Source organism: Vulpes vulpes, unplaced genomic scaffold (genome assembly GCF_048418805.1).
Source record: "Vulpes vulpes isolate BD-2025 unplaced genomic scaffold, VulVul3 Bu000000756, whole genome shotgun sequence".
Lineage (NCBI taxonomy): Eukaryota > Metazoa > Chordata > Mammalia > Carnivora > Canidae > Vulpes > Vulpes vulpes.
The window spans coordinates 146,791-159,776 of record NW_027325687.1 but is presented as its reverse complement, the minus strand read 5'-3'; the positions used below and the strand labels follow the sequence as shown (position 1 = coordinate 159,776).

Below are 12,986 nucleotides of genomic sequence, written 5' to 3'. Positions count from 1 at the left end.
ACCCTTCACACACAATCCCCCACCACTGCGTATGGGCTGCTGATGGGGTTGCTGGGAAATGTCTTCACATATTTCATCAGTGTTCAGACAGATGGTCTTAAACAGAAACTGTTTGTGTTGTTGTTTTCCTAATCAAACATTTGCTTCATAGAAATAAAATTAATATTCTTCCCACTTTCCTCTTAAAGCATGGTATCTCTTCAAATTCCTCAACCCAATAGCTTTTCTCCTTGCTACCGTTGTGCCTATCATATGTTTTATGCTATGCTTAGAAAATTCTTGAAATCAAGGTCCAGTTTCATTGTCTACAACTTTTAGTCTTTCAATTTTCAAAAATTACCAAGGCGAGATTCTGTTTGCAATTACTATTTTTAAATAGTGTAGTAAATCATATGTAAGATGTGCTTAAATATGTAAAACATTTCTTTAGAGTACTTACTTCCTTGAACTTAGTTCTTGAGCTGATCATTTCCAATAAATAAGCAAGTGCTTATTATTTTGTTGCCACCTTGCATCAGCTCAGACTCCTTCTTTCCTATTTCTGAAGTTCCTTTATAAATATTGCTACCATCATTTAGGGAGCACAAGTATCACCATTGTTTTTCTTTAGTGCCAACTTAAACTGCAACTTTTTTTTTCCTTTTACTCTCCATACTCTATCTCTGCACAACCTCAGATGTCTGTAGGAAGTGTCTTTGTTCTTGTCTGTTTTTCTCTTCTCTCACCATCCTATCTTTACAGACCTGTTATTTCCATTTGGATTACTGCTTCCATGTCCTCACCCTGACTTTCTCAGTCTATGTACTCCTTTAAAGATTTCTGCAGCTATTTTACTCTTTAAAGCTGTTGGCTTGATTCCTTCCCTGGGGAATTTTCTTTATATCATTTTTAAAAATATGAGCCACCACTTTGTGACAGCTGGAAAGGTGAACAGGAATTCTCTATTCTTGATTATTCCTCTTATATTTTTAAAAATTTCTTCTTCTCATAGGGACATTCTCAGCCTCCAAATACCTCTGCCAAATTTCTCAGCTGTTGAGAGATTAATTTCAGCTATTACCATAGCAGGATCAGAAAAACTAACATCTTTCACATTGCATTATAGAACCTCTATTTTCCCTTGTGTGTGTGTATGTATATGTATATGTATATATGTGTGTGTGTATATATATATATATATATATATATATATATATATATTTAAAAAAATCTATCAGCTCCTATCATTTTTCCAGGGATCTTTTTGGTAATACAACTATAAATGTGTGTATGTAAGTTAGCATCATTTGATCTCATATTGAAGATTGGCTTACACTTTGATTTTATTGCCAAGTATCTTGGAGTCAGAAAAACCTCAAACACTAGCCCCAGAGGGAAGGGTGGAAGTAAGCTCTGGTGGCAGTTTAATGAATGTTTACCCTTTTGAATCAAAGAGTAGTAATCCTTCCCCCCATTGATATTATCACTTACTATAGATAAGCATTTCCATTCTGTGTCTCTAATTTTCCTGCCCTCAGTCTTACCCACTGATTTATAGAATACATTATTTGCTACAATTATCATCCCATACAATGTTGCTTCTGACCAAGGCATTCACTTTACAACAAAAGAGTAAAGCAAAGGACTCATACCCAAGGGAATCACTCACCTTGTTGGGTGCCTCATTACCCAGAAGCAGTTGGTCCAGTTATATAGTGGAATGGCTTATAGAAAATACCTGGTAGAATTGAAGAAATGTTCTAAATTTTTTTTTATTTATGACCACAAATGTTTTTTTCTGTCTTAGAAAACAGATTGGAAACTCAATGGTTGAAAGTGAGAATGACTCCTTTCATTATAATCCCTCAGAACACCCTCAAAAATGATTTTGTCTCCCCTCCCTATAATTTACTGCTTTGATGGTTTACAGGTGTTCGTTTCCAAAGGCGGAATTGTTTTACAAGGGCACAGTGATGGTTTCAATGAACTCGAAATTAAAAACAAAACAAAACAAAAAAAACCTTACTCTTACTGAGTTTCTAATGCAACCAAATTAATAGGTAAAGGCCAACTGTTTGTAGTTACAATCTTAATAGTAAGGTGCAATATAATTTCTGCTACACAGTAGAAGCAGAGAGGATTATGTTTGTCCAACTCATGGGTTCTCAAGGCCACAGCAATCAAATATCAAACATAGCATGATATTTAAGGAGTCAAAGTTTGAATCACCTTACTAAGCAGAGTATCACAAACTTTTGAGGCACTGACTGAGTATAAATGGAACGTAGCGTGGAAAGTGAAAGAAACAAGTTTTAAATAGCAACTAAATACCAGTTGTTAAACAAAGACTAGACAAATAATCATATTGTCTTCATTGTTCTGTATCTTATCAGTTGCCTTTTTTAAAGCTTTTCTTTTCTCAGCACGCCATGACTACATTGGTCAGTAGAACTTGCGATTCTTGATCTCAGGATTGTGAGTTCAAGCTCCATACTGGGTATGGAGTATACAATAAATAAATAAACAAGTAAATAATATGAATTTAAAAAGTGAAGACTTTCTTTTTTTCTGCACAATTTTTATAAAGGGTTGAGGGAATGACTTATTAATCAGTCTTTACAGGTTATAGAAGGGGGTTTGTGATTACACTAGAAAAGAAATAAAGACTATCTAATGCTATATATAGTATAACATATGATGAGGATTTCAGGAAAAGAGCAAACACATTGTCACTTGCACATCATCTTTGTCAGTCACATGATCTTGTTGCCATTGTTTGGGAGATAAGCTTGAATAGAAGGCTGTGTACTGGCACTGAGGAAAAGGATTGTTGGTACTCAGAACCATTCTCACCACCTTCCGTGCTCTCTCCTATAGCTTAGAAGCATGTCTAGAAAACAAATTTCCCAGGGTGCTTTGTGGCAGGGCTTTGGTTTAGATTATAATAATATGAGTGACTGTTAGATCTGGAAGGCAGAAGTGAAACAGTTCTATTCTTCCTTTTGCATCAGAAAGCAAAAGCATGGATATGGTGAATGTGAGAATTTTTAGTGTCTGCTGGCCATTAAGAATCATTCTCTTCAGTGTTACAGCCTGCCCTGCAGCAACCAACAGCAGTGACTTCCCGTACCTTTTGAGCAGGGTTGGAAATAGGAACTTCATAATTCCCCCAAAGCTATCAACAAACCTGAGATCTATTGGTGGTATGCCCTGACCTTTTACTTCTCAGTCCTTTCAACAGATTTGTAAGCACTTAATTTGCTGTGCTAAACTCTAAATTGCTTGCAATATTTAAAGAGGTTTATGTTATCCTAATAGAACCATCAATGACAAAAGGTTATACATAAAGTGAATGAGGATTTATAAAGATTTATAAAATAATACTACATGGACTTCTATGCTCATTTAAATAACACTATGCATGTAACAAAATAATTTCTAGTAAATAAAGGGCTCTTAATATCAGTAATCAAATAATATCAATAAATAAAAGGCAAACATCTACAGAGAAATTAGACAAAAGTTGTTAAGAACCAGTACTTAAGAATGCGGTCATTGCTATCCCCTGCTAATTTCTTCTCTGAAAATCCAACTCAACAAAAATAGGCCAAAAAGCAAACCAAAAAAAAAAAAAAAAAAAAAAAAACCTCACAGAAAGAAACAACAACAAAACCAACAAAGGGGAATAGATAAAGCATCCATATAATGTTACTTTAAGAAAAGGGGTAATAAAAAAAAAAAAAGAAAAGGGGTAATAGGAAAACTTCCCAACAGAGAAAAAACATGGAAGAAAACCGAGACATTAAAGCAGATAAAATTTGAATCCAACACTCCCAACATTAACACAAAAATATTAAATATGTAATCACAACTTTTACAAAAAAAAAAAAAAACACTAAGCACACAGGAAAGAATGGCCAGTAAAGAGGAAGATAAATAGGAAGAAAAGAAACAGAACAGTAGGATACATAGAAAAGTGAAATGAGAAAAATTAACAAAAGGAAACTAAATTCAAATAAGTAGTGAACAAGTAGTAAAGAAAAGACAGGAACCAAATATATAACATGTGCAAAACTGAATATGTGAAGGAGAAAATGAAATAAACAAATGTTCCGTTGAGTTTATTAGGAAAGATCCATTTGGCTTCTTGGTGAAAAAGAGTATGTCACTTATAAAGGAAAGGAAACAAGACAGATAAATTGAAAATGAAGGTCCAGGTAATCACTTTGGCTGCAATATTCATTGATAGAAGATCAACACTTGCAAAGAGACTCAAGGAAAGAAAATATGATACAAGGATCTTATATCCAGCAAAGTCATCTTCCAAGTATAAAGTATATAGACAAAACAGTTTTTACCGTAAAATAGCAGGATACATTTTTCATACAAGCCTTTCTGGAAGAAAGGCTATAGTTAGGTAAGAAGTGAATGGAAAGATCCTGGCAAAAGACTATTAGGGAGAATTTATTTATTTACTTATTTTTAGAGATTTTATTTATTTATTTATTCATGAGAGACACAGAGAGAGAGACAGAGGGAGAAGCAGGCTCCGTGCAGGGAGCCTGATAAGGAACTGCAGGATAGTGCCCTGGGCGGAAGGCAGGCGCTAAACCGCTGAGTCACCCAGGGATCCTCCAGTGGAATGAATTTAATATATTCAACTAAAAATTGAAACCATAAAAACCAAGGCAGGAATAGGAATAATAGGATAGAATATAAATATTGGATATTCTGATAATATCAAATGAATAAAGGAAAACAAAATAATTTGGATATTAAAATAATTCTCCTTATTACCTTATGCACAATAGCTTGCAGCCAAAGGACATCTTTTAAAACGACAAATTCGGGCAGCCCCGATGGCACAGCGGTTTAGTGCAGCCTGCAGCTCGGAGTGTGATCCTGGAGACCTGGAATCGAGTCCCACGTCTGGCTCCCTGCGTGGAGCCTGCTTCTTCCTCTGCCTGTGTCTGTGCCTCTCTCTCTCTCTCTGTGTCCCTATGAATAAATAAATTTAAAAAATAAAATGATAAATTCAGGGACAAAAGCATAGATTTCATACAAAGATAAACACAAAAGGAAGATAATATTAAGTGACGGAGCAGAGGAAGGTATGAGGGAGGAAGAGAATGCAAGATTTTTTTCTCATAATGAATACAAAGGGGAGCCTAAATATTTTATTCAAAAGTCTCATTATAAAAATAATCACTTAAAAACTTACTAAATATTAGAGTAGTCATAATATATATGTATAATGTAGCTATATATGTAGATTATATATGTATAATATATCAGAAGATATATATTTATACTCAAACATAAGCACAAATATATACAAAATCTGATATAGCACATCACTTTAGAGTCACGGGAAAGAAGGAGGGAAAGGAGGAGGAGGAAAAAAGGGGGAAGAAGGAGGAAAGGGAGAGGAGAAAAATGGGGAAGAAGAGGAGAAAGAAAACAGATTAATTCCATAAATATTTTTTTTTTTATAATTGAGCTTTAATGAATAGTAGGAAACAATTCAGCATTGCTTCCACTCTCCAAGGGTAGGTTTTCTTTGTTATAAATATTGTTAAATGTTTCCCCAGGCAAGTGAAATATTTTAATGTAGAACTATAGACAAAATATAAATGAATATTGGAGGATATGTATCAATGATGAGTTTGAGAACTTGAAAATCTTTTACCTTAATATTGTCTCTCCGAATTAATTATTTAATGAATATTTTATTATTATCATAAAGAAAAAGAACTGTGTTGGAAAGGGACAGGGAAGGCAATTAGCTGTATGTGATTATTTAAAAAAGAGCAAGTGGTAGGAACATGTGAAGGTATCTTTTTATTTTGATTATTTTCACATATCTGGTTACAGAAACTATCATCTTTTCAGTGCTTCAAAATGCACTAGAATATTAGTTACTGTATACAGGCAGGATTATTTTTTTACTTGTTTGTCTTGTTTTTACAGTTTGCTGCCTTATTCCTAGCACCTAACACCATACCTGATCTGATATATGGTAGATGCTCATTGATAGTTGTTGAATGAGAGATCATTTTTGGAGAAGTGTTCTTGTATTAATTCTTGTTCGCAAAGCTAATGGAAAAGAAACTATCAGGTTAAAAACTGTTTGCTCCTAATAATTATTTTCATCAAATGAAAACACTTCCAGTCATGAGATCAACACAAGAAAGCATTTCATAGAATAAAACATGCAGCCATAAATATATGGAAAAGTTATAGTCATTGTTTATACACATACTAAAAAAATAACTCTATATTGAGTAGTATGTAACCTAAAATTAGAGAAAATAGCTGACATTTTGCTCAACGAATTATTACTTGCAATAGCCCCAATTGGGGAAACATCTATATTTTCTCATATTCTTAGGGCTTTTGACGTGTGTTGCTAAGTTGCCTATTCACCTATTGATATGTCTACAAGCACCTTACCACATATATTCCCGGAACAACTGTAAATTATTGTGCATTAAAAAATCATTTTCAGTTATGACAGCCTAGTGAACGATATCTGGTTATCAGTTGATCACAATTAACATTGGACTACATAAATGCAATTATTGATTACTTGTATTTCCTCCTTTGAAAGTTTCTAGGCATAACAGCTTTTTTCAGTTTCTCTATTACTATTTTTTCAAATGACCATTTTATCTCTTTTTTGTTTAAGGATATCAGATTTTTATTTCACTATTTTTTGGAAAATTATATTCTCTCACATTTTTTTTGCCTAAGTCTTTTGTTTTGAAATTTTATGATTTTTGACATGCAGAAATCTTATATTTATTTAAGCTAATCTTTATATATGGATATATATACACATATATATTCACACCCTTCAAAAATAATTTGTGCATATTATAATTCTTCAAAATATATCTTTGAGTAATATCTTATTTTAAAATATATTTTGAGACACATACATTATCTACATTTTGCAGTAGGAATTTAATCTCTCCAGCATCATTATTGAAACAAATTGATCCTCTACCTACAGGTGTCAACAGCTGAATATTTGCTTCACTTGCATTTCTTCTGAGGCCTTCTTTGGTGTTCCATTGATTCATTTTTTTGAGAATGTATAGTGCATTGCTCTTACTCATTTTTATTTTTCTGATGTTAGAGATAAAAATATTCAATTGTCATTTGTTAAATAAATCATTACATTCAATGGTTCAAAAATGTTTCAAACTAATTGAGAAGCTGTACATTTAGAATTGTTACTTCCACCCAATCCTCACTCATCTTGAGACCACTACATTACTATGTTTTTGTTATTATATTACTTTTTCTTCACACAAATAAAGCAAACAGGAATATGTACTTATATTTCTTCCTCTTACAAAAAGTTGACAATCTATAGAGAGTGTTCTTCAGGTAACGTAGCATTATAGCCTGCAATTTTTCTGTATCTGTGTGTTTAAACCGCAGTTTATTTAACTTGTTTTTATTTGTGGAAGCTTTAATAGTTTCTAGTCTTCTGCTGTTACAAATGATGTAACAGAGAAACACTTTACAAATGGACTTTATTATTGTGCAGATGTATCTTTACTATAAAACATGCAAGGTAGTACTCATATGTCAAAATTTTCATTACTTAGTCTAACGTATTCATGGTTTTACGTCAGAAAATTTGGAGAGCTGGTATTGGGAGGGCAACTCTTCTTTATCCTGAGAAAATCTGGCCTTAGCTGCGGCTAAGTTAGAGGAAAATAAAGCATGGAGAATTTACTACAGTTCTGAACTGCCTCTGCTTACAAATGATACATGGCACCTCTTATTATAATCTGTTGGCTGGAATCAAGAACATGCCCACCAACCCAACACTAAAGAAGTAGGTTGAGAAACATTTCAAAGTACATGGAAAATGCAAAATTACTTTCTGTACAATGGTTAAACCAAATAGAACCAAATAGTCCTTTGCTTATTTCTTCCCACACATTCTGCCAAACAGAAGCAAATCTCTATCCAGTAATTGTACCCAATGAGAATCTCATGTATTTTTCAAACTACTAGCATAAAACAGGCACACTCAAGAGGTAACTGGAAAAAGTCTAATGAGAGAGAGTTACACAAGGTGGTATTTATACAGGAGTTGGGATGATTAAGGGAAATGTAAAGAACGGTGAAGCGCCTGCCCTGAACATGAAGCAGCAGCAAGCAATCAATGCGTCTTTTACCCCTTAGACGTGAAGGGATAAAGAAGGGAACGGCTATCAGAACGCTCTTAGAAGTACAGTTGTGTAATGCATGACCAGAAGCTGTGGACAGTAGTAGAGAAATACACATGTTTAAAAACAAAACAATACAAAAACACCACCACCAACAATAAAAAACACACAAACCCTCAAACGAGCAGAGAGAAACACAGAGAAATAAGAAACCTGATATGTATCTCTCTTTCATCTTCCTCTAGCGTCCGATGTGTGCATTCCATGGGCTGATCACAACTAGCAGCAGAGGCAAGACAACCAGATTGATGAAGTCCATGGAGGTCAGCCTCTGCGACACAGCAGGATTGGGATGGGGGGAAGGTAAGTCTGGGATGAGCAAATAGGGAATATCCAGTTCATCACAAACCCTCAGGTAATGTCACATAGTTTCTTCATATGTTCAAATGTGGTTCCTTTGAGTCCGGAGCTCAATGGTCTAAAATGACAGGGCATCAGCTTTCATCTCTCCATAAATTCATGCAGAAAATGCATGGTAGATCAAAGGCAGGATTACTACATTCACTAACAGGCAAATATATCAAGCACTTGTCCACAGAAATTTTGGAATTCCTGCTGGGAAGACAGAGTGAAGCTGTTCTATCCTGGGGAGTTCTCCTTTGTCTCTAGCAAGAGTGCGAGGAGATACATAAAACAAGCAAATGTGATAATGTAGATTCTCTGTGTAATATAAGTGCCTGACATGAAGCTTTTTGTTGTTGATGGTGGTGTTGTATGAGCGGTTGACATTAGGTTTTTTTTATGGCCAGGAAATTTTTATTAAAAGACAGTCATCTTGAATAAATATATTATTAGTTCTGTGACCCAACTACTAGCAAAACAACCAGGCATGGAATTAGGCCACCCCCGCCATGAAGTTTCCTTTCGCAAAAAAGCCTTAGTTAACTGAGATACTTGACAGCTTGAGGGACCCTGCTTTTACATCCCCAACCCTAATTCCTGCTCTTATGCTTTAAATTAGCTGGTGAAAAGTGAACGCATGAAACTCTATAAACACTCCACACTTGAACCCTAATAAAGGCAGAACCCCAAGTTCAGGGTTGTCTGTCTCTCTGTCCGTCCCTTTCTCTCTCCATCTTCTATGTCTCTCACCCCCTTCTCTCTACCTTGCCTTTACTCTGTGCCTTTGGCATGCCATATTCCCTCCAGGACGTGTGAGTTATAAATCTTGTTCTTCGAAGTTCCTTGATGATTTCTTGCCGAAATGTGTCCTATAACCAAAATAAAAATCATATGAGCCAGTGCAGCCACAGTATTAGCAATCTTGAAGATTCACTACAAATCCAGAATAGGCAAAGGTATAGAAACATAAAATAAATGACTGATTGCTTATGGCTTGGAAGGTAGCTGGGATCATAAGGTGGTGAAAGCTAAAGGGTACTGGATTTTTTTTTAAGGTTTTACTATTTTAGAGTAGCTTAGGTTGCCAACAAGACTGAGAGGGAGGGAGAGATCCCATCTCTCCCCCTATATCCCACACACATTATCCCATTATCAACAATCAGCCTACTTTTTTTTTTTCTACCAAAACGGTAAGCTACTTTGACACATCATAATCACCTAAAGTCTATAGTTCACCTTAGGGTTCACTCTTGGTGTTATTCATCCTATGGGTTTGAATGAATATATAATGACATACATACATCATTATTATATCATACAGAGTATTTTCGCTGTTCTAAAAATCCTCTGTGCTCTACCTATTCATTTTTCCAACCACCCCGACCCCAGCTGACTACAGATACTTTTATTGTCTCCAGAGTTTTATCTTTTCCAGAATGTCACATATTTGGAATCATGTAGCCTTCTCTATTTGTTTCTATTTCTTACTAAAATGTTAATATATATGCTAATATACTAGTACTGAAAGTTCTTCATTGTCTTTTTGTGGCTTGATAGCTCATTTATTTTTAGTGCTAGATAAATATTTATTCATTCATTCATTCATCCATTCACTCATTCACTCTTCTACTCAAGGCCATGTTGGTTTTTTCCAACTTTTGGCAAATTAAACTGAAGCTGCTATAAACATACATGTGCCAGTTTTTGTGTGGGCACGATTTTCTATTTATTTGAGTAAATACCAAGGAGAATGTGGCTAGATTATATATTAAGAGTATGTTTAGTTTTGCGAGAAACTTTGAAATTGTCTTCCAAGTGCCTGTTCCACTTTTGATCCTCACCAATAGTGTGTGAAATTTCCTCTTGCTTCCTATCCTTACTAGGACCTGGTGTTGTCAGTGTTCTGGATTTTGGCCATTCTAGTAAGTGTGTGCAGGTATCTCCCTGTTATTTTCATTTTCACTTACCTGATAACATATATTGTGAAGCATTTTTTAATACGTGTATCTGCCATTTGTGTATTATCTTTGGTAAAGTATCAGTTAAGGTCTTTGGCTTATTTTTATTTATTATTATCATTATTTTTAAAGATTTATTTATTTTTATTTTACATAAAGAGAATGTGCAAGCAGGGGGAGGGACAAAGAAAGAGGGAGAGTGAGAATCCTTAAGCAGATTCCCCACTGTGCATGGAGCCAAATGGGAGGCTTGATTCCAGGACCCCAGATTATGACCCACGCCAAAATCAAGAGTCAGATGCTTAACCAACTGAGTCACCCAAGTGCCCCTAACCTATCTTTGGCTTATTTTAAAATCGAGCTGTTTGTTTTCCTATTATTGAGTTTTAAGACTTCTTGGCATATTTAAGGGGCCCCTGAATGCTCAGTCGATTAAGTGACCAATTCTTGGTTTGGCTCAAGTCATAATCACATAGGTAGTGAGGTAGAATGGGAGCCTGGCGTTCCTTCCCCACACTGAGCCCCACCTCAGGGTCTGAGCTCAGCAAGGAGTCTTCTTGAGGATTCTCTTCCTTTGCTCCTACCCCCACTCATGCTTCCCATGCATCTTCTTTCACTCTCTTTCTTTCTAAAATAAATAAATAAATCTTGTAAATAAAAAAGAGTTCTTTGTATATTTTGGATAATGGTTTTTTATCAGGTGCATTTTTTGGAAAAAAATATTACCCATTCTGTGGCTTATCTTCTAATTCTCTGGATATTGATTTTCATTGAGCAAAAGCTTTTAAATTTAATGAAATTCAGCTTATCTTTTTTTTTTTCATGGATCTTGCCTTTGGTGGTGTGGTAAAAAGACCTTATGATAGCCAAGGTAATCTAGGTTTTCTCATATACTCTCTTCATGGAGTTTTATACTGTTCTTTTTCACATGTAGGTGAGTTATTTTTTGTAAAGGGTACAAGATTTGTGTCTAGGCCCATGTTTTTGCAGATGATTGCCCAATTTTTCAGCATCATTTTTTGCAGAGACTATCTTTATTGTATTACCTTTTCTCCTTTGTCAAAGATCAGTTGACTGTATTTATGGAGATCTATTTCTGGGATCTCTGTTTTGGCCCATTACTCTATTTGTCTGTTCTTTTGTCAATGCCACACTGCCTTGATTACTATAGCTGAGTAGTAAGTCTTAAAACCAAGTAGCATCTGCCCTCCAACTCTGTTGTTCTCCCTCAATAGTGTGTTGGCTATTCTAGATATTTTGTCTCTCCATATAAATTTTAGAATTAATTTTTGATACATATAAAATAACCTGATGGGATTTTAATTGGTATTACATTGATAGCTCCCTCTATCCCCCCTTTATATATATATAAATATATATATATATATATATATATATATATATATTTTACATTTTCATAATATTGAATCATCTTGTCCATAAAAATAGAATATATCTCCATTTATTTAGTTTTTGTTTGTTTTTTTGTTCATCTAAGTATTTCATTTTTTTACTTATTTATTTGTTTATTTATTCAGAGAAAGAGAGAGAGAGAGAGAGGCAGAGACACAGGTAGAGGGAGAATCAGGCTCCATGCAGGGAGCCTGATGTGGCACTCGATGTCGGGTCTCCAGGATCAGGCCCTGGGCCGAAGGTGGTGCTAAACCACTGAGCCACCTGGGCTGCCCTAAGTATTTCAATTTTGAGACTGTTAATGTAAATGTTATTGTGGGTCTTTTTTTTCCAATTTTTTATGTAAATTACAGTTAACCATTCAATATTAGTTTCAGGTTCAGAACCTAGTGATTCATCACTTACATACAATACCCCATGCTCATCAAAAGTGGTCTCCTTAATACCCATCCCCCATGTAATGCATCCCCTGCTCACCTGGGAAGAGTGATCATCAGTTCCTTCTATGTAGCTAAGTGTCTTTTTCCTGGTTTGCCTCTCTTTTACCCCCTGTTCATCTGTTCTGCTTCTTAAGTTCCATATATGAGTGCAATCATAAGGCATTTATCTTACTTGACTGACTTACTTTGCTTAGCATAATACTCCATAGCTCCATCCACGTTGTTGCAAATGGAAAGATTTCATTCTTTTTATGGCTGAGTAATATCCCATTTATTTATATATACACATTTGCTTATCTATTCATCAGTCGATGGCATTTGGGCTCTTTCCATAATTTGGCTATTGTTGATAGTGTTGCTATAAACACTGGGGTGAATGTATCCCTTCGAATTAGTATTTTTATATCCTTTGGGTTAATACACAGTAGTGCAATTCCTTGATCATAAGGTAGTTCTATTTTTAACTTTTTCAGGAAATTCTGTACTATTTTTCAGAGTGGCTATACCGGTTTTCATTTCCACCAACAGTGTGAGAGGTTTCCCCTTAAAATACAACATCCATTCATAATAAAAACCCTCAGCAAAGTAGGGATAGAGGGAATCTA

The 12,986-nt window shown here is 34.9% G+C and overlaps 1 long non-coding RNA gene across 2 annotated transcripts in view; it reads right to left on the bottom strand.

Annotated features, from left to right (window-relative positions):
- The window catches only part of LOC140596621 (uncharacterized), a 41,555-nt gene that overhangs the window by 23,734 nt on the left and 4,835 nt on the right, over positions 1 to 12,986 (bottom strand). The window contains exons 2-3 of one of the 2 annotated variants that reach the window (XR_011998512.1): positions 8,382 to 9,439; positions 4,777 to 4,977 (exon numbers count right to left, since the gene is read on the bottom strand). This is a non-coding gene — a long non-coding RNA (uncharacterized lncRNA). Of the gene's footprint in view, positions 1 to 4,776; positions 4,978 to 5,797; positions 9,440 to 12,986 lie in introns of those variants that run through there. The other variant, XR_011998511.1, reaches the window with a different exon arrangement.